Raw genomic sequence first — 18,901 nt, forward strand, 5'->3', positions numbered from 1 at the left:
CTCCAACACGTGCTGCGTTCCCACGGATTCATCCTTTACAAGCAGCACATCCCCTACATGCGTTTTGACAATAACCAGCTGCTCTAAAGGTCATTCTCTGTGGTCCGCGCTTTGTTTTCTGCAAAAGAAGGAAGATCACTAACCGGCACAAGCCCGCACCGTGAGCGACGTGCGTTTAACTTTTTGGAGTCCAAAAAGCTTTTGGCGAATCGTTGTTATTTGGCTGCACGCTCGCCCCGAGCACTGATGGAATATTGATGAAGGAAACTCGACACTTCTTCCGTCCGATGGACTCCAGAGGGACGGAGCTGGACAGCAGGGACGACCAGTACTTCATCAGTATTTACTCATCAGAGGAAATGAGCATATTGTTCATTTAAGTTCTTGGGCTACATATATTCAGTGAATGGCTGAATTTAAAATAATGACATTTTGGTCCAAAAAAATGAATTTCATCGTAAAACATGTTGATGGTAATGAACACATTTTTACAGCAATAACAATAATGTTGTATAGAAAAATGAGTTGAAACCTTAAAGAGGTAATGATTTAAATTCGACTTGTAAGATAATATAAAGAACTTGTTTTAAGGATGACACACGTTTCAGAACCACCCCGTGTAAATATTATGTGGCGACGCATTTGGCTCTAAAGCAAAAGCCCAGGTACATGACCAGACTGTGATCCAACATGTTAACATTCAAATAAAGCAGCTATCAAGCCATCTATTGATTACTGAACAGTACGACCTGGTAAACCTTAATTCTCATCGCATCATAAGTAAAAGTAATGCTTTCTATCAGATCAATTCAAATCTTTATTTTTACAGTGTAAACACTCCAACTGGAACGGATGTCCTTTCAGCTGACAGGATTACAAATATAACCTTAAAATTAAAAATATTTTGAAATCCATATTTCCGAATGAACTCAGAGCGACTCAGTCACTATGAGAGGTGTACGGATAAGTGAGAAAAGTAACCCAAGAATTCAGTAAGGTCATCATAAGGCTAATGCTTATTCTACCTTTTTCTGCAAGGGAGAACAGCTCATTTAAAAGTGTGTCTGCATTAATCACAGTGCTGCATCAAAGTATGATAATCACCTGAACACTCTATTAAAATAAAAGTCCCAGCCCAGGGGAAATCTTACCTTACTCTTTAATTGTTTTGAGGATTTGATAGGCTTTTTAATCTAAGATTAATTTATGCATTCTTAAATAACTCTACATATGATTAATAAGCTTGAAAATTAAAAGGAGACTGAAGCAATTATAACAAGTGGTTGGTCATCACCTCATTAGATGGTATTAGAAAGATGCAGTTTGTGTGTGTGTGTGTGCGCGTGTGTGTTTGCGTGTTTGCGGATGATAAAAATGATCACAGATTCTATTCCAGATCAACTCAAAGATTAACAAAACAGAAAGATCAGCTGTTTGAGAGGCAGTGAAAACAGTGAGACTTGCTAAATGGTTGCTAATGTGTAAACAAGACATCCCTCCTCTACTCCTCCGATGTTTATCTGCCTCCAAAAAAGCCCACCCCCGGGTCTTGACCCCCCTATCCTCCACCGCTAAACGGAACATTTTTTTCTCCCAGAAGGTGGTGTGCAGTATGTGTGAGTGTGTGTGTGAGAGAGAGAGAGGGGGGGGGGGGGAGTTGTTCCCTGCATCAAATGAGGCTGAGCCCAGGGACCCTTTTGTCACAGGCAGGGACTCATCTGCCAATGGTGAGCTGTGAGGTCCTGTGGGAAGGTAGGAACAAAGGTGCTAAAAGGCTGTGTGACAATGAGGGTGCTCCGAGGAGAGCCTTCAAGTGCGGGACGCAGGCTGCACGGGACAAGCTGTGCCAATCACTCCGCAATTACTTTTTTGTGTCAATCCGGAGGCCTTGTGTGGGCATTCATGGGGAGACGCAAGGACACGAGCAGCCACAGCGAGGTCCGTGTCTCTCTGTGCTTCGCTTCTTACATGGAGCGGACCCTTAGCTCGCTCCATATATATATATTTATATATTTATATTTATAGTAAATCACCTGCTACCCTGACTATTTGATTGTGGAAAACACCCTCACATAGGGTGCAATGCAATCGGAGAGCAGAGGATACGTTAAACAGAATGCAAAGTATGTGTTGAAAATAAGACAGTCAGATTTCACCATCTCGATGAGCTGAGATGAGTAAAGATTTTCTTGCATTTGTTGAAAAGAAAAGAAATAATGCATTGTGCTTCACAGTAAGTTAGCTCAATGCATTCTGTTATTTTAAGTGTATGGAATCATTAATGAAGAGATTTGCAAAAACATTATATTTATATTACAGTTTTATTTAGCCATACCACAAACATACAACAGAATCGGCACACAGGCCCTTTCTATTGCTAATTCATAATGACAAATCTTCTGCTTAATTGTCATCACACCGACTGCTTCACTGTGTTTATTTGGAGAGTTTAAGTTTGTGTATAAACACTATCAGTGTAATAAAGAAAGATGCAGGAATTTGTCCATATCCAACCCCGAGCAGTTTCAGTGGTGTAATGAGGAGTCAAGTGAGAATGGGAATTATCGTAATGATAACAAAGGTCTATGCACCATGGCTGGGGGCTATATTGTGGGGCATTACCATAAAGATGCAATGTGCTTGTATTGCAGGGTTTTTGTGAGGGAGCAGGCCAAAGAGATAATAACTATTAGTAGATGACAGTGCTTTGTAGGATTCCAGCTGTGGAGCCCAAATTTCCATACAGATAGAATGGCTCTGGGTGTGTGATGCGCGCGGGGGAAGGGCTGGTCGACTCCGTGGACTCATCGCACACGCACACACACACACACACACCATAGTCTGCAAGAGGCAAATCTCAGTGTGGGACTCGGCCTTGGAGTCCCCTGTCAGACTTTGGGCTGAGGTGAGAGTGTCCAGTTGGAACACCCTGCAGGTCTCTGCGGAGGAACCGTCCAGAGCGCTGAAAGTAGTTCTGCTGCTCCGTTGACAGCTTTCAAAGTCAAGAGGTGCAAATAGCTGGGTGCCTCTCGGTCAGTGTGAACAGGAGGACCAGAGATTTCCATCAAGATCACATGCAGGTGAGAGGTTGTGTAACATACTTGTCAGCACCAGGGATCGATAGTGCCTCATAAACAAGTGAAAGCCCCCTTCCAACAAAAAAAAAAAAAACAGAAGAAAAAACAAGGTTATACGTTACACGCTTTCAAAAGCAAACAGCTCCCAGTAATGAAAGCTGTGTCCAATATGTTTCAAACATCTATTTAAAGAGTTAAAGAAATAGCTCAGAATTTAGCATTTTGCTAAATGTCTTTTCTTGCTTAGAGAAAATACTTCATGTGTCACTTTAAATGTGAAGCTACAGCTTAGCATAAGGACTATAAACTCTGGCCTGAACTGCGGGGTGCGAGGTGAGGGTCAGCTGACCCTCTGCTAGGATATACTGTATACAAAACAACTTAGTTCAGACATGAATATTATATCAGCGATTTTTTATGTCATGAAGGATTTATAACAAAAATGTATGAAAATGAGTTTTTTCAGACAGACGTTTTGACTCTTTTGCTGATATCAGATCCAGTGTGTATGTGATGATAGATCTGTATTAGAGATGAATAGATATCATTTACATTGCTTCTCCCAACTATCTTTCAACGAGAAGGAATGTGAGTATTTACCAAAATGTCAAAATAGCCCTTTAAATGATCTGTAACTAGTTTTATAAAATAACGGTTGTTCCCTCTGAACCAGCTGATTGTGAGAACGTGTTGTTATGACCCAGAACGGACCAGCAGATGAGACGATTCAAGGCCAAATGAGACAGAAAATGTGTGAGATCAGACGGTAACTGTGATGAATTATTCATGGCAAAAGGTTAGGTTAATAATAGCAGTAGAAACGGTGGCGGCAAATTAAAGCTAGCCGTCTTCTGAGTCCCAGCCAATCGCGCTGGTGTGAATAAACCCGCAAACAATCTGTAAACAATGCAGCGCATGTTTTCTATTAAACAAACACAGCTGTTTAAAAGCAAAGCCCCCCAAGACAGAACAGGTAGGAGGGCCGAGGTCCCCGGGACTAGGCGGCTTTTTGGCAGACATGCTGAGTGCGTCTACGCGAGGGCACGGCTAACAGAGAGGAGACACAGATAGTAGGAGCAGAGAGCGCGAGGAAACCAATCACCCTGTAATTATCCCCCCGGTGTGTGAACTGCCCAGGCTCTCTGTCCTTGATAGATTCACCTGACCCAATAACACAACACACGGCCGCAGTGGACCGCGGGCGGGATAAAGACAACACCATAGATCAGCCAGGGATCAGCAATGAGACAAAGACCTAACATTTGGGGGGCCGCGGTGAAATTAAAGATTCCAAAGACTGAACCAATCCTGTTCCGGCTCTCCTTTAATAGCCTGGGAGCTGCTTGAGAAACTGCATAAGTGAGGTAATGCAGGAGTTCATTTCATTTGGTATTACAGAAACAGCCCATGGCATCTCTCACACCATCTCCCTCTGCTGCTCACACATCAGTCTGTTACCTCAGAGTGATGTATTAAGCCATTTAAATTAACAATGAAATGACCTATTCTAATACTCCCGTCCTGAGGAGAGCCTGGGATGCTTGGTGGAGTGGGACATCAACACCACCTCCAAACCTCAGGCTGGGCAGCGATGCGCGTCGCTCCCTCCAGATCGCCCGAACAATCTGGCCGGCACTCCATCCAAAAGGCAGACGCTCGTATGGTCATTATGATGCGGAGAGGGTGAATAACGCCGCTGAGCTTGTCATTACTGGATGCATCTCCCAAAGACAAGTAAGTACACAATGTTTCTGTGGTGGAATTGAGAGAAAAAGCAGTAAATACACCATGATCCTATAAAGAAAATGACTTTATTTGGAGTTTGGAGGCGCAGAAGTAGAAGCCGTAGTCCTCATCAACTTTAGCAGGAGCTTGTAAAATCTCATATTACCGCTTCTCCCTTCAGTCCACGTCTGATACGCACTTCTAAATCATTCATATATGGTCTTGGTCAGCTGAATACAAATGAGGATACAGTGGGTGCCCTGCCTGTCCCTCAGGGGGTGTACAGAAATACATGTGAGAAAAGCACAGCTTGATTGATGCTGCTACATTCTGAATAATGATCGGTTCAGAGGTCAAACTACTTCAGTGGCGTGCATTATATCATTAATTACCGACATCAATAAACAATAGGACAGAGGCCATATGTTTAAAATGTGCTTAGGCCCCCTCTCCTCCCCTACTCGATGACTCCACAATTAGTAACCGTTACACAGTGACCCTAGAAATGAAGAAAAAAGAAGACACTCATCAGCTATTGATCGCATTCTCAGAGTTTCACAGTTAGAAGAAAGTGTAGTAATTACACGTGATGGGAGAAGCACATTTCTATCTCACAGTTACATATGCAATTAAAATAGTATTCATTACCTCTTAAATAAAGGCCTGGTTCTGGAATCCCATTAAATTTGGGATAATTGTGTGTGTTTAATTATAAACGGCGGCAGGAAGAAGGGACGTTTCGGAGGAAGTAGCAGAATGTGCTTTGACCTACATAGCAGAGGAGACATTTTGTTTTAAAAGTGACCTTGCTGTATAGAGGCTCAGCTCAGAATAGCTCAGATAGTTTCCGGTGAACCCTCAAAGCACAGAACTATCACCAGTAAACAGGGCCATGACCTCCTCACATTTCGATCTCAATAATTATAATATCTTTATACATTTCTTGATATAGACTGACTTATTTATACAGTTGTGGTGCTGTGAAAAAAATGCTGCTGGATTTTTAATACTGTGGGAGAACAGACACTATGACTGCTGGCCCCCTTTTCAGAGGAAGAATATAACAAAGTACATTTATTCAAGTGCTGACAGAGCGATGACTGTGATACTTAGTTAAGTACTTGTGGTTTATTTGATCATAGCCTACACTTTGACAGCAACTTACCAGGCTAGCAGTTTCCAGTCTTTGTGCCGTAGCTTCATGCTCATCGTACAGTTATCAGAGTGATGCTGTTCTTCTCTAACGTGGAGATATTGCAGCATAGCGATGAGGTTGCTGATTGCCACCAACAGAAACTTCTCTCGTGTACTCAACTCAACATAACAAAGACACAATTATTATTTTCAGATGTTTGTAAACTATAAAGTAATTATAGTTATTAAATTATGCATATTTTAAACAATATATATATATATATATATATATATATATATATATATATATATATATATATATATATATTTTTTTTTTTTTGCGTCAACATTTTTGATGCCTATCTTTGTAGGATTTTTAAATGATTATTTACTAAGGCACATATCGGGAATACTTCCTCTACCATCAGACATTTTTGGATCGATGTCCTCAGACTTGCTCAGCCTGTGCATAAGTTCATGTGTAAGCGGTCTGCTGCCGCGGCCCAACATCCCCTGCTGGCTCCCTCAGAGCAGCTTGGCTCGGGCCGATGGCTTCAACCTGCAGGCAGCCACAGGACAGCCCAAGCGGAGCTGTCTGCCACTCCTGTGCTTCATTAGGAAACAAAATATAAGGTTTCCACTCCATTAGGAATGACTTTAGGAGTGAAAGCACATAAGACTCCGACTCACCTCATCAACAATGCATTGCAATAACGGTTGAGGATGAATGAGAGTGAGGGGAGAGAAAACAGCATTAGCCTGTATACAATGTCTTTACAGCAGAGTGGAAGGGGAAAAAAATCATTAATGCAATAAAATGTGGTCAGATTAATCAAACGCCTCAAACTCTTATGAAAATATTACAAGGAGAGAATTTTCTATTACATCTAATGGTATCTAATCTAATACTGGCAGTTAAAGGCTTGGGCATCTATTTATTGTGAAACACAATTTAGGAAGTTTAAAGGGAAGCAGTGAAGCATGCGTGCTACATAGCCGTCAGGAACAAAGGCAGAGATCTTTTATTTTCTTTCCTCCAACTCATAAAAGCTAACTATTAAAGGCTGTGGGTCTCTCTGAGTCGGGGGTGGGGTTGGGGGGCGATACACAGACAGGCGAAGCAATATGTAATTAGCATGTCATAATCAAAATGACCCACTCGGACACTTTATGATCAGCAAGACAAAATTACTGCACCACTGGTGGCAATCTGTGGGCATTTGTTAAGAACATTAGCATAATGAAAATACACAAATGTTAATAGCCCGCCTCCTCATACCGAAGAGGAGCTGAAGCACAATGTTAATTTCGCAGAGCATTTTCACTAACCTTCAGGTTGCGGGGAAACGGCGGGCTGAGAGACATAAAATCTTTTTTGTAAATGGCTTGGAAGAAGAAAAAAGGCTCCTTGTCTCTTAAAACAATCTGTGAAAAGTATCATTCCCCTGCCGCACATCTCCAGTGAGAGATTCTATGGAAGATTTTCAATTAAAATCTCATTTGCTTGGAAGTTGAAATGAAATCATGTTGTGAATTAGCACATGAATTTACATACTGGGATGGCTGCCAGTGTGCACAGACAGTAATTTACCTTAAAGATTGATTTGTGTATGAAAAAAAGGATCTCTGTGACGGCGTGATAGCAATGTTGGATACGTGAAATCTGAGAAAACATTTACCAACATCCAGCAGTGATGAAAAACTGGATTGTAAGATGTAACCAGCGAGGAAAAGCCAATTCCGTCTGCGTCGATGCACAGTTCAGTTACAAGCTACAAATACAACAACGCAAAAGTCACTTTAAAAACTTTGGAAACCTTCCAAGACGTTAAAGGGTTGTAAGTTCATCGTTAATGTAAATCAGATTGGATCGCTTGAGAATGAAAAGCGCTTAATCTTCGATATGGATTTATGTTTGAGAGGGAAGAAATACCCAATGCGTCTGTCATCGTCTGATGAGAAGAAAACACCGTAGTGTTTGACAAATGACTTTGGTTCCTGTAACCGTCCGCAGAAGCGCACAATCCTTGTTCTTCATCGGGTTCTTAAAACACCTGCATGCATCTGCACTCCTTCAATCAGCCGTCCACTGGGCCTCGGTTTGTCCACGCTAAATGACGTGCTCATTTTGCGAGGCCTTCTCTGACAAAGGGCTACAGCTGTTATTGATTCATTCTTTCAATTAAATAAAGCTTTGCTCTTTCCACTTCTTGTAAATACCTAGAGACCCCCCTATCCAACGCAATATCCATTCTTCCTACACTGGTAACATTATCAGTCTGCACGCAAAATTAATTCCCCCACTATTGCCGAAATAACTATAATTGCAAACTACGCAGAGAGAGAAATTGAAAAGGGTTTTAATATACATTTCAGGTGTATTCTCCATTTGTTCAAGTCAATAACATTTTTCATTAACATTTGTAATAAAAAAAAAAAAAAAGGGAAAGTTCTGCTCCCTGCTCGTTTCCTTTTTAATTCAGAGATGAAGTCACGGCCCACTTTGAAACCGCCGTGTGCTACACTTTCTCATTTAATTTAGATCAACACATCCAAATGAGATTAATGTTGGCTATCAAAAATAAAACATTTTCATTTACATATTTATCAGTTGAATGAGCCATGACTCACAATAGGTAAGCTGTATTAACACGATTGAATGTTGATGCAACACTTTAATATAATGTGAATGTGTGTGAAAATGGAAAGCAGCAGGGGCAGCGCAATTCTTGTCATTTTAGATATTAATTGTATTATTTCTGTGACAGACTAAGTGTTTGTCTGTATTCGTTTAGGCAAAAGTGGCCTTCTGTGTGGGACCAGCAATATTCTTTTGAGGGGCGATGAAGAAAAGCAAGCGGTCAGCGTGCAATGACATTCAGGTGTCTCCACAGACAAGAGAGAGAGAGAGAGAGACAGGGACGTCCCTCTGTCCCCTCGCCTTCATTGTTATCCTACTGACAATCCTGCAGGTGGGCAGAAATCAGTGCAGCCTGACCTCAGCTGTACGGAGGTCAGCTCTCTGCTCGTCTGTCCCGGAATTATGGGCTACAGCCTTTTGCTCGCGGCACGCGGATTTAGCCGTGACCCTGAACGCGTCCTCCCCCAGAGGTTGACAAATTTTATCACCACATTTTCACAACTTTGCTCGGCAAACCAAACCGAGTGGCCAACCCGCAGCCAATCCAGCCCTACCAATGTAGCGTCCCCTAACCTCATATCTCATCCCAGGCATAATAGGAAAATAAGACCTGTGTGAGCAGGAATCTTTTAAGATTTATGGGAAAAAAGGGCATCTACTGGAATGACCACACTGAGTGCTCACGGAAGTTTTTGCAGAGAAATTTACAACCTAATAGATTACAATATCATTTTGTATTAAAAAATGAAAAGGTACATTTGAAAAGTTTTTCCAAGTTCCCAAATTATGAATAACTGTAATCTAAAACCCACTAATATCTTTTGCAATTGTGCAATGGACTGCAGTGGAAAATATACATCATTTGTCTTAATAATACACAGAACAGAAAACTATAAATGTTTTAAATGTAAATCTAGTTTGGAGAAAATCATGACAAATATCTTTGGATTAAGTGTTTGCACGTCTCCAGTCTGCGTCCCATTGGAGAGCACAAAGTCCTACCCCAAGACAAGGAAGATGGGGACAAATTAGCAAACACAAGAGACATAATAAATCAGAACGCTCTTTGCTAGCGGCTGCATGCACATTAGACCTCATCTTCAAGATTTTCAAAGCAAAGTGTGGAGCAAAACTCCATTAGCTCCTGACACAGAATGCAAATGAATCACAACATGGGGTGGGATGGAATTAGACCCTTCTCTAATCAATGACAAGCCAGGATGAAACCCTCTCTTCCATGGCTCAGCCATAGGCTAACTTCAAGCCCCCCGATACGCATATACACACATGCACGGATGTGCACACTGCTCAGACTGACACACACACACACACACACACACACACACACACACACACACACACACACACACACACACACACACACACACACACACACACACACACACACACACACACACACACACGGACGTCTGGTGTCATCTCTCTGGCTACGTTTCAGCCGGAATTTTCCAAAACTATGTCTGAGGATGCGAGCCTTTCGATGGAGATCTTGTGTTAACCTGCCTCCTCCTCTTTGCATCATTCCTAGAAACATTATCTCATTTCTGTTTGGTGAATGGTGCAGGACTCGTTGTGAGGCGAAAGGAAGAGCTGTCTCTGTCCTATTGTGCCGTGTACTGCTCAGGCAGATGCACGGGCCTGTGTAAATGACAGCCTGAGCCGGAGGACGTGTGCTGGCTGCCGCACGGCCTGCTACAGCCTGCAGGTGAAGTGTCTGTGGCGCCATATGGAGCAGGGAAAATTAACAACGAGAGGAAATTCTCCAGAACAGCGGGAGGCCTTGCTAGTCTCTCCTCCAAACAAAATTTAAAGACCTAGAGAAACAAGAGAGGGGGAGTGATAAAATTAATGGGGTTCAACATTTTAACACAACACCGACGGCAATGTTTGCACAGAAAAACAAGAATTCCCTTTACAGTTTAGTCACACTTCTCCATTATAAATCAGTGCCTGGCCTAAGTAGTTTGACCTGTTCTATAAATGTACATTAACCCTGCTGGTGCTCCCTTGCAGGTTCTAGCCTGCTACACAAGCCCAGCACAGTGGCTGTTAGTGCAGGTGAGCTGCCTGCATCCCTGGTGGCTCCTTATGCTCGCTGCCATCGTAGCGGAGGCGCCCCCCATGGAGCCTCTCTTGGTTTGGGTCATTGATTACAAAGAGCCTCCTGGTTTTGTCTGACAGATGTGAATCCATGCTATTTAATTTGGAGAGTTACCCTCAAAGGGACCACCATTAGCTTTCCAATCTGACCACAAATAGTGTTCCATTAGGCAAAGAGTTTGAGACGCTCTTGCGGTGCGTCTCCTGACAGCATGGAGGGAGCGCTGGCATATTACACTGAATGTTAAACGCCCGGTTGTTTAAACAAAAGGGAGATCTTACTTTAAAGGACGTCTTTGTTGTAGAGACACATAAACAGTCCCCTCGGCGGGATTCTTCAGGCATATTAGAGCTGAAACCGTCCTTGTTTAGTGCCTAAAGAGGGTGGGGTTGGTAGTTAAAATGTTAATAAGTGCAATTCAGTTTTAATTCAACAGCCCTCTGCATTCCTAATTACTCCACTAGCTGTGAATAAATGAGGACGAGAGCTCATCTCTTTCCCTCTGCTTTCAACACAAAACACATTCTTACCATTTCCAATATGGTGCTAAAGAGTACTGTGAGGAAAGTGATCTCAACTCATCGTCTCTTCATGAGCAAAGCAGCATGGCTCAGTTGACGATTCTAGCTATTATTTTCTCAGTAGGCAGATGCGCTCCGATCTTTGCTAGAGCTTAAACGGATTATGTATGTGAAAAGTAAGAAGACCAGTGCAAAAAGTACAAGGAAGCAAAACAGACCAAATTCAAGGAGGAAAAAACAATAAAAGAAACCTGATGATCATAACATTTTCTTTTTAAAACATTCAACAATAGATGCATGCATCGCTGTGCAGCCGTGGAATAGAACTGTGCATAAATTACTTTATGTAATCATACAATGTAGATTAGCATGATAATGGTGGGTGTTAATAGATGCCAGGAAGCAGGGAGTGACAGCACTTTGAAATGAGACATGCTTGGGGCAGTGGGCTCACACACACGCTCATGCATACACACAGCATTGGGGAATAGCCAGTGAGGCTCTTGTGCCATTACGACAAATGTGAGTGACGGGGAAGAAAGCCACATTCAGCCAGCTGCCTGAAGGCTGCTACAGTATTTCCACAAGTCTGTAGGCTCCTGGTCTCTTGGGGAGCTCTATTAATTGTGAGCAAAATGGTCCACCATTAGAGGACATCTTACCCAGCCGCGGCGGCCAAATTCAAAAGATTGCTGAAATAGTGCCATCCTAGATTAGCCAAAAATGTTACCTGCAATGTTTGATTTTTTTTTTTAAGGTACACCAAATACATATCCAGTGGATGTACCTTGGAAATTCCTTTAAATCTGGAGTTAGGCTTCATTAAAAAGAAAGAAAGGTGTAATAAAAGTGAAAAAAAGAAGAGTATATAACCAAAAAAACCACTTCATATCCGTCAGTGAGATTTAATGGGCAGATAACCACGTGCCTAATTTCCTGCTTGAAAGCCGAACAGAGAAATCAACATGACGACAAAGCTTTGTGGACAGCTCTGCAGTCCCTCAAAAACCCTCGATTCTAATAACATCTTAGCCATTAGTGAATCAGATTAAATGCAGCTTCCTATGGAGACAAAAGAGGGGTAACATGAAGACTGGGATAAACCTAAAGTCAAGGGCACTTATTTAAAAAGCCCCTTTGAACACAGTTGACACTGTCAACAAAGATTCAAGTCCCACCTCCTTTCATCCTGCAGAACCTCGCAGATCACAAAGGGCAGGGGGGCAGGTGGAGACATAAGGACCTTTAGATTTACAGGCCAAGCGGGTGTGACCACTCCTGTGGATTAATCCAAATTAGAATGGCTTTAAGACAATAGCAATTTGATCAACTCTGATCCGGCTTATCTGCAAGCCACACAGATTTGGACTCATGCATAGAGAGCAAGAGCAGCACTGAACTCCTCACAGTGGAGTGTTGGTGCAACTCGAGGATGTGACAACTTATTCCGTCCTTCTGAAGCTTAATAGGTTATTGGTTTTGACAGTAACTTCAGCTATGATGCAGACAATTACCATGGCAACTGACAAAATAGGGGTCAAGCACTACTGAAAAGCCATCACATACAAAAACAATGCTCATCATCATCTGTACCACGGCCTTATACAAGTCCAAACTGCCGTTTCCCTTACCTGACCTCAATCACATACATATTCTCAAACACATCTGCCCTCTTTGTAAGGACGAGGGTCACAGCCTCCTGAGTCCAGCAGCAAAGAAAAAGGTCCTGGTGCTCGGGGAGCCTGCACCGCTGACCTGGTGACAGCCGCGGCTGAGGAGAAAGCGACATTCATGAAGCGGATCTAAGGGTCAACGTCACCACACAGGCACTCCGAGGAGAGCCGACTGAAAATTAATTAAAAACGCTAGTGTGGGGTGAATGACAGGCCGCTTTTGTTGGTTGTCTGCATTGACGAAGAAGGCAGGACGGTCCCGTGTCCCTGGTTGCTGGCGAGCCCCTGGTGGCCTCCACCATTGTCTCGCTGCCAAGCTCTTGCCTTATCAGCGGCAGCATATCAATGAAGCTGCTGTCTTTTGCTTGCAAATGGTAATTACAACATCCACATTTTGGTGCACAAAAAAAAAAAAATCAAATTTTAGTCAGGAGCAAGGAGCGTTAGGGAGAAGGGTGGACATTTAAACGGACTGCAGGGAGGATGTGCGCGGGCTACACAAAGAAATCTCAAGCGGGTGCATTCCATGACATGAATAGACACACACACACACACGTTGCCGGTGATAGCCAACCCACATAATCAACAATATACAGTGACAATCCAACAATCTCATGGATAAATCCCCCAGTGTGTGGTCTTCCCACAGTGATATAGCAGAAAAGATTTAGAGTGCAAAAGCATTTAAGCAGGATGAAGCTCAGAGTTTAACGTGGTCCATCAATCGCACTCACACAGGACTGCGGCCTCTACATCTGTGAGAGCATCGCAGTAGTTTCGTGACATGTTGCAGTTTAAAGGTCAAGCAACAAGGGACAAAATAGTCGTGCCAACTCTCAGTTTTAACTACCCAGGTTCCCTTTTGCCCACACTCATTGAATGCAGAATGCATTTGTCCTTGTAGCTTTTCACTCACAACTCAGCACATTCAAAGGCGACGGCCATCAGGTGTAAATGGATGGCGTTCTCAGCTGAGCACATGTTTTCAGCAGCAAAGCAAATGCAGAGGCCAACAGATCTATTGAGCTCAACGCAGTAACACGGGGGGAAACAGTGTGTGACCTTCTTTGGTGCACGAACACCCGTATGAGGCTCACACACGTTTGGTCAACCACTGAATACACTGTGCCATATCATTATTAGTACTCTTAGGAAAAAGCATCTTCTTTTTTTTCAGTTCAAGAGAAAAGAAATTGCCAAAAGATAATAATTGTATAAATACATTTTATAAATAAATAAATAAATATAATAAATTATATTAATTTAATTTAATTAATTATAATAAAAAAATGTAATTAATTAATAATTAATTGTTGCAAAAAAATTGCAACAATTCTCTGGATTTCAACTTCTCTGATTTGTTTTACATTATTTAAAACAAAATATCTTTAAGCATAACACTGTAGGAAATAATTGTCCTCCTCCCCTGCTTTTGGTCAACCGAATCCTACAAGTGTTATTTGAGCTTATACCAGAACACCTTATTTCTATGCACCTGGGAAATAGGTGAACTGGCAAGAAACCGCTACTGTAGTCAAACAAACAAGTAGACACGTTTGGGAATCACGACAAGCATTTTCAGATGTTTTCTAGCACAAACAATTCAGGGATTTTTTTAGACTAAATAACTGGCAAGTTAACCGGTAAAGAAAAGAATCCTTAGTTGCAGCAGTTGATTCATAATACAGACACGGTAAGAGTGGAAAGGGAACTGGATTGATGAATTATTAAGCAAGGCCCTAAACAGGGCAATCAGGTGAATAGCAGAACATTAACACTTTAGATTTATTATGGTTGTGTTTGTGGTTTGCTCATTGATGTAACAGTTAAACAATATCAAGGACGGTGAATCCTTGAGCTGCACACCGTGTTTAAAGAGTGACTTCCGTGGAAAAAAAAGCTACTGGTAGATTGAGACCGAAGACCTGAAAATAAACAATAAAGAAGGTTTCGATATCCGTTGGAAAGCACAATGAAAACAGGCGACGGTAGAGTCCTCTGTTGTTGACTCCACGGTAAGCTGAAGGGTCAAACGAGCTGTGTTAAGCTCTACAGCCAAGCAAGTGACTCAATTACCACATTTGCTCTTTGTGTTGACCCCTCAATTAGTGTGGAACTGTAACAATCTGCCCACCAAATACAGTCATTCATCACCGAGCGGCCAAACCACCGGCCTGCTTCTCCGAGGCACCTCGCCGGGGAAGAGGGCACGCAGAGGTCAAATTAAAGTCTGGCCTTTGTAACTGCCCCCCTCTTAATATCCTCTGTTGGACAGGATAAGCTCTGATAGCTCCACAGTCATTACAGATGCAGTGCAACAGAGTAACGTAGAGAACTGTGAGTCTCTGCAGGAACAGCGCTGTGTGTTTGGGGAGCGCAGGGATTTACGATGCTTCGCTATCTGACGGCATTAGAAAGGCTGGTGTAGATTTAAGAACGTGAAGGTAAATGGCTCACAACGATATTTGCAAACGCCTTCTCAAAAGGTGATGATCAACGTTTAAGAAGCAGCGCGGTAAGTAAGGACAATGTAGGAGTAACTAAGGGAGCGATAGCACAGATATCCAGATAAGGTCCGAGTGGGTGTTAGGTGGGTGGCTGTTGCCCCCACCAGCTCCCGCCATGCTCCACCATACACTGGAGGTACTGAGCTCACGGTTACACTGTCAGCAGCGGCCCGGCAGAGCCGCGCTCCTCTTACCGCTCCCCTGCTGTGGTTAGGGTTGCAGGCGCGGTAAAAGCGAAGCGCTGATGACTTAATTATGATAGCGGTTCATTCAGTCACTGAGGTTAGGTTTCCAGTCGAGGGCGAAGTGATATGAGCCAAGTTTGGTTTACGCTTACAGAAGCACGCGTCGGATGTAACATTTAATCTCCCTGGAAGGCCGGCCAGAGGGTCCGCGCGGGGGGAAACGTCCCATCCCGGCTGTGCGTAGCTATGCCTCCTGTCGCTACTCTCTCAGGCCTAGTTTATTCATGATATATAACTATCCACTGTCTTGCTACCCTCACCGCTTCATCTCCTGCTCGGCAAAGTCAGTGACGCACCTCACTCTGGGGGATACAGTTACTCAGATAAATGCTTCACAGGTTCCAGACTGCACGCTTTGATTAATGGCCAACGTCTGCCCCTGAGTGGAGACTATCATAATTGATAATCAACCCAGCCCTGACGGTTACAGTGCTTACTTAACCTCTGCTTCATCTTAAGGAAGACACAACAATGTATGCAAACAGCTTGTGGTTGCATGTCTTTTTTTTTTTTTTTAGAGCAAACCCCCCCCCCCCCCCCCACCCTCCTCCCCCCACGCTGTTCAATCTGTTATGACTCCGGGGTCCGCTCTTTACTTCCTAGTTTGATGGGTTGCTTTTTCTTGTAACTACAATCAATACCTTTTGAGAAGAAGAAAAAATGCATTTCTTAATTAAAGCAAGAGGGAGATATCAATCTGGAGCCATTATGCAGCAGGCCTTATGGTGTCTGACATTTAGTTGTGATTACACCAGTGCCTGTATACTGTCATGAAGTCATTAGACTGCTGTCATCTCAACATGTTTTCCTGGCCTCATTAACACGGCGTCATAATGCAACCAGAGCACTACCTATAAGGTAGAACTTGAAGCAGGGCGATTAGCATTTCGAGGAATCAAGAGGAATTATTGTCAACAGCTTTTCGCGCTGCCCTGAAACTATTGGATGGATTGCAAATTAAGTTGGAGACATTGGCTGTCTCAGGAGGATGCATCCTACTGACTTGCTATCCTGTCCTCTGGAGCCATCATCAAGACAGGATGCTTCTTAGAATACAGGTTATTTGTAAGTAATTAGCAAACTCAAGCATGCTCAACTCACCATGAACATTCCCGGCTACATATCGCCGTCTTAACATTGTTAGCATGGTGGCATGCTAATCTAAGAATGCCGCGGTTTGCAGCCATTCAGCTCGCTTCTTACTGCTACAGACACCAGTGACACCTGAAATTTGATCCGGGAGGTTGGAGTCCGAGCAACACACCTGGGAGTTTGGGACGTAACAATACTTGTAACACTATGAGACATTTATGTCAAAGCTTTGGAAAGTTACAGCGGCAATGAATTCCTTTGCACACAGAGACAACAAGTTTAACAAATTGTTTTCACGCACGTGCCTCGCATTGCAGCAAAGTTTCAACTCTTTCGTCGAGCAACATTGCTCTTTCTTTGCCGGAGACATTTTCACATTCGAATGAGTGAGATGGCTCCACTTCTTTTTGGGCGCAGGGCTGCGGTTTGAATACGGCCGTCTCGTTTCCCTAAAGCCTGCGGGAAATGTGAAAAATAGCAAAGCCACGTGAAACAGACCCAGAGTGAGCCTGATCCTTGAAACGGTGCCCCGGTCACCTGCATCTTATTTACATTCAAGTCCGGGCTGCGGCGAACACTCTGACATCAACTATTCATGGTGCTTTCTAAAGCACCCATCAGATGACAGTCGTGACCCCGGAGAGAAGGGGCTTATCTTACTTCAGAATTTGTTTCCTCTACACTGGAAAAAAAAATAAAAACCCAACATGTTTCTATTTGAAAGGAACACCGTCTGCCGAGCGTTTAAAGACCACATAGGCTCTTTTTGTTCAACACCACCAACCTGTTATAGAGAAAACAATGAACACATCAAGAGCTTGACACAAGTGCCAGACTGGGAAATTATTTTGAAGTGTCGGAGTGGTTCCTGAACGATAGACTTTACGTTCCCGCTGATCAAATGTTCAGTTGATACCAGCTTGTAAAATAAAGCAACATATTTCTTTCATCGTCTAAGGTGCAGCCTGCAAAACGACATACTCTTTTTCGAGCACGGGGACTCCCATAGCGGTTTCTTGTTGTTGTTTTAATTAAAAAGACAGATGGGTGAGTTAAAAAAAAAGAAAACAGGGTGTATTTGTGTGTATTCAAACAGTTCTCTTTCTCCGTGCTGCCGCATGCGATCCCGCCTGACAAATACACGGAGAAAAGCCCAATAGACCACGTGGCAGAATTATTTTCTTGGAAAGCAATCTAATGTAATATCCCCCGCGACCTGCTGCACACAAACAAGCCAGGCGTAGCGGTCAACCTCGCTGGGTCTTTCCAGGAGTTTCTGCATGTACACGAGGTGGTGCACAAAACAAATGATATAAAGCGGGTAAATGGCCACAAGGCCCGGCCTCGCGTTCCGTTCTAAACATGGTGTCACCGCACGAAGACACATCCCTCACATCTATTCTGTGGGGGCTGCTGGAAGCTAAATGATACTGCTGTTGTTACTAATCAATTCTATGGGATTAGTTAAAAGTGGAAGACAAAACACTAACAAATCAGGTGGCTTCTTCTCACACAGCACCATAAAGACATAGGGCAGCAGAGCATATGGATTTTCCACGGGGCTCAATTGTGTGAGAAGTTGTTGCGCTTGCATTATTGACTTTCTCAGTATGGTGGAACCGTGGTAGTTAGGTGTCTTTCCTCAACTCTAATTATGGTGTCATAAACAGGAGAGACCGTTAACGAAACCCACTCATGGCTTTAAAACTGCAGATAGGATTTGGAGAGGAGAGAGGAGGGGGGGGGGGGGGTTAAACGCGCTCTGAGGGCAGTGATGGCATCAATCACAGCAAACTACTCCTCCGCTGAGTAACGAGCATGAGAGCTGGTCAATAAGTCAGCCAAAGAGCCTGAGAGCAGACTGTGATAGAGACACAGCGGAGGATGGGAGACTGAGTTATTTGACTTGAGACCGCCTGTCATGTTCACAAGGCCGCAGCCGTGCATCATCGAGGAGAAAAAGGCAGCGCGCCATGTGCCCGTCTGCAAAAATCAATATCACACAATGCGACGGCACGTCGCGTGTTTCCTCCAACGTCCTGATATGAAGTCGGAACGATCTGTTGTTGTTTGCTTTTGTTGCTTCAACCGTTTTATCTACATCTGGTGCCGAAATGAGACGTAACTACCAAGAGAAATTTGAAAAGATCATGCTGCACGATTG

General features: G+C 43.3%; 1 long non-coding RNA gene across 1 annotated transcript; it reads right to left on the reverse strand.

Moving 5' to 3' along the window:
- Positions 1-4,874: 4,874 nt before the first annotated feature.
- Positions 4,875-6,122, reverse strand: LOC144383795 (uncharacterized). Its single transcript, XR_013451242.1, has 2 exons — positions 5,968-6,122; positions 4,875-5,301 (listed from the first exon to the last, which is right to left on the reverse strand). It is a non-coding gene; the product is annotated as an uncharacterized LOC144383795 (long non-coding RNA).
- Between the last annotated feature and the right edge of the window lie 12,779 nt (positions 6,123-18,901).

This window comes from Gasterosteus aculeatus, chromosome X (genome assembly GCF_964276395.1).
Source record: "Gasterosteus aculeatus chromosome X, fGasAcu3.hap1.1, whole genome shotgun sequence".
NCBI classification, from domain to species: domain Eukaryota; kingdom Metazoa; phylum Chordata; class Actinopteri; order Perciformes; family Gasterosteidae; genus Gasterosteus; species Gasterosteus aculeatus.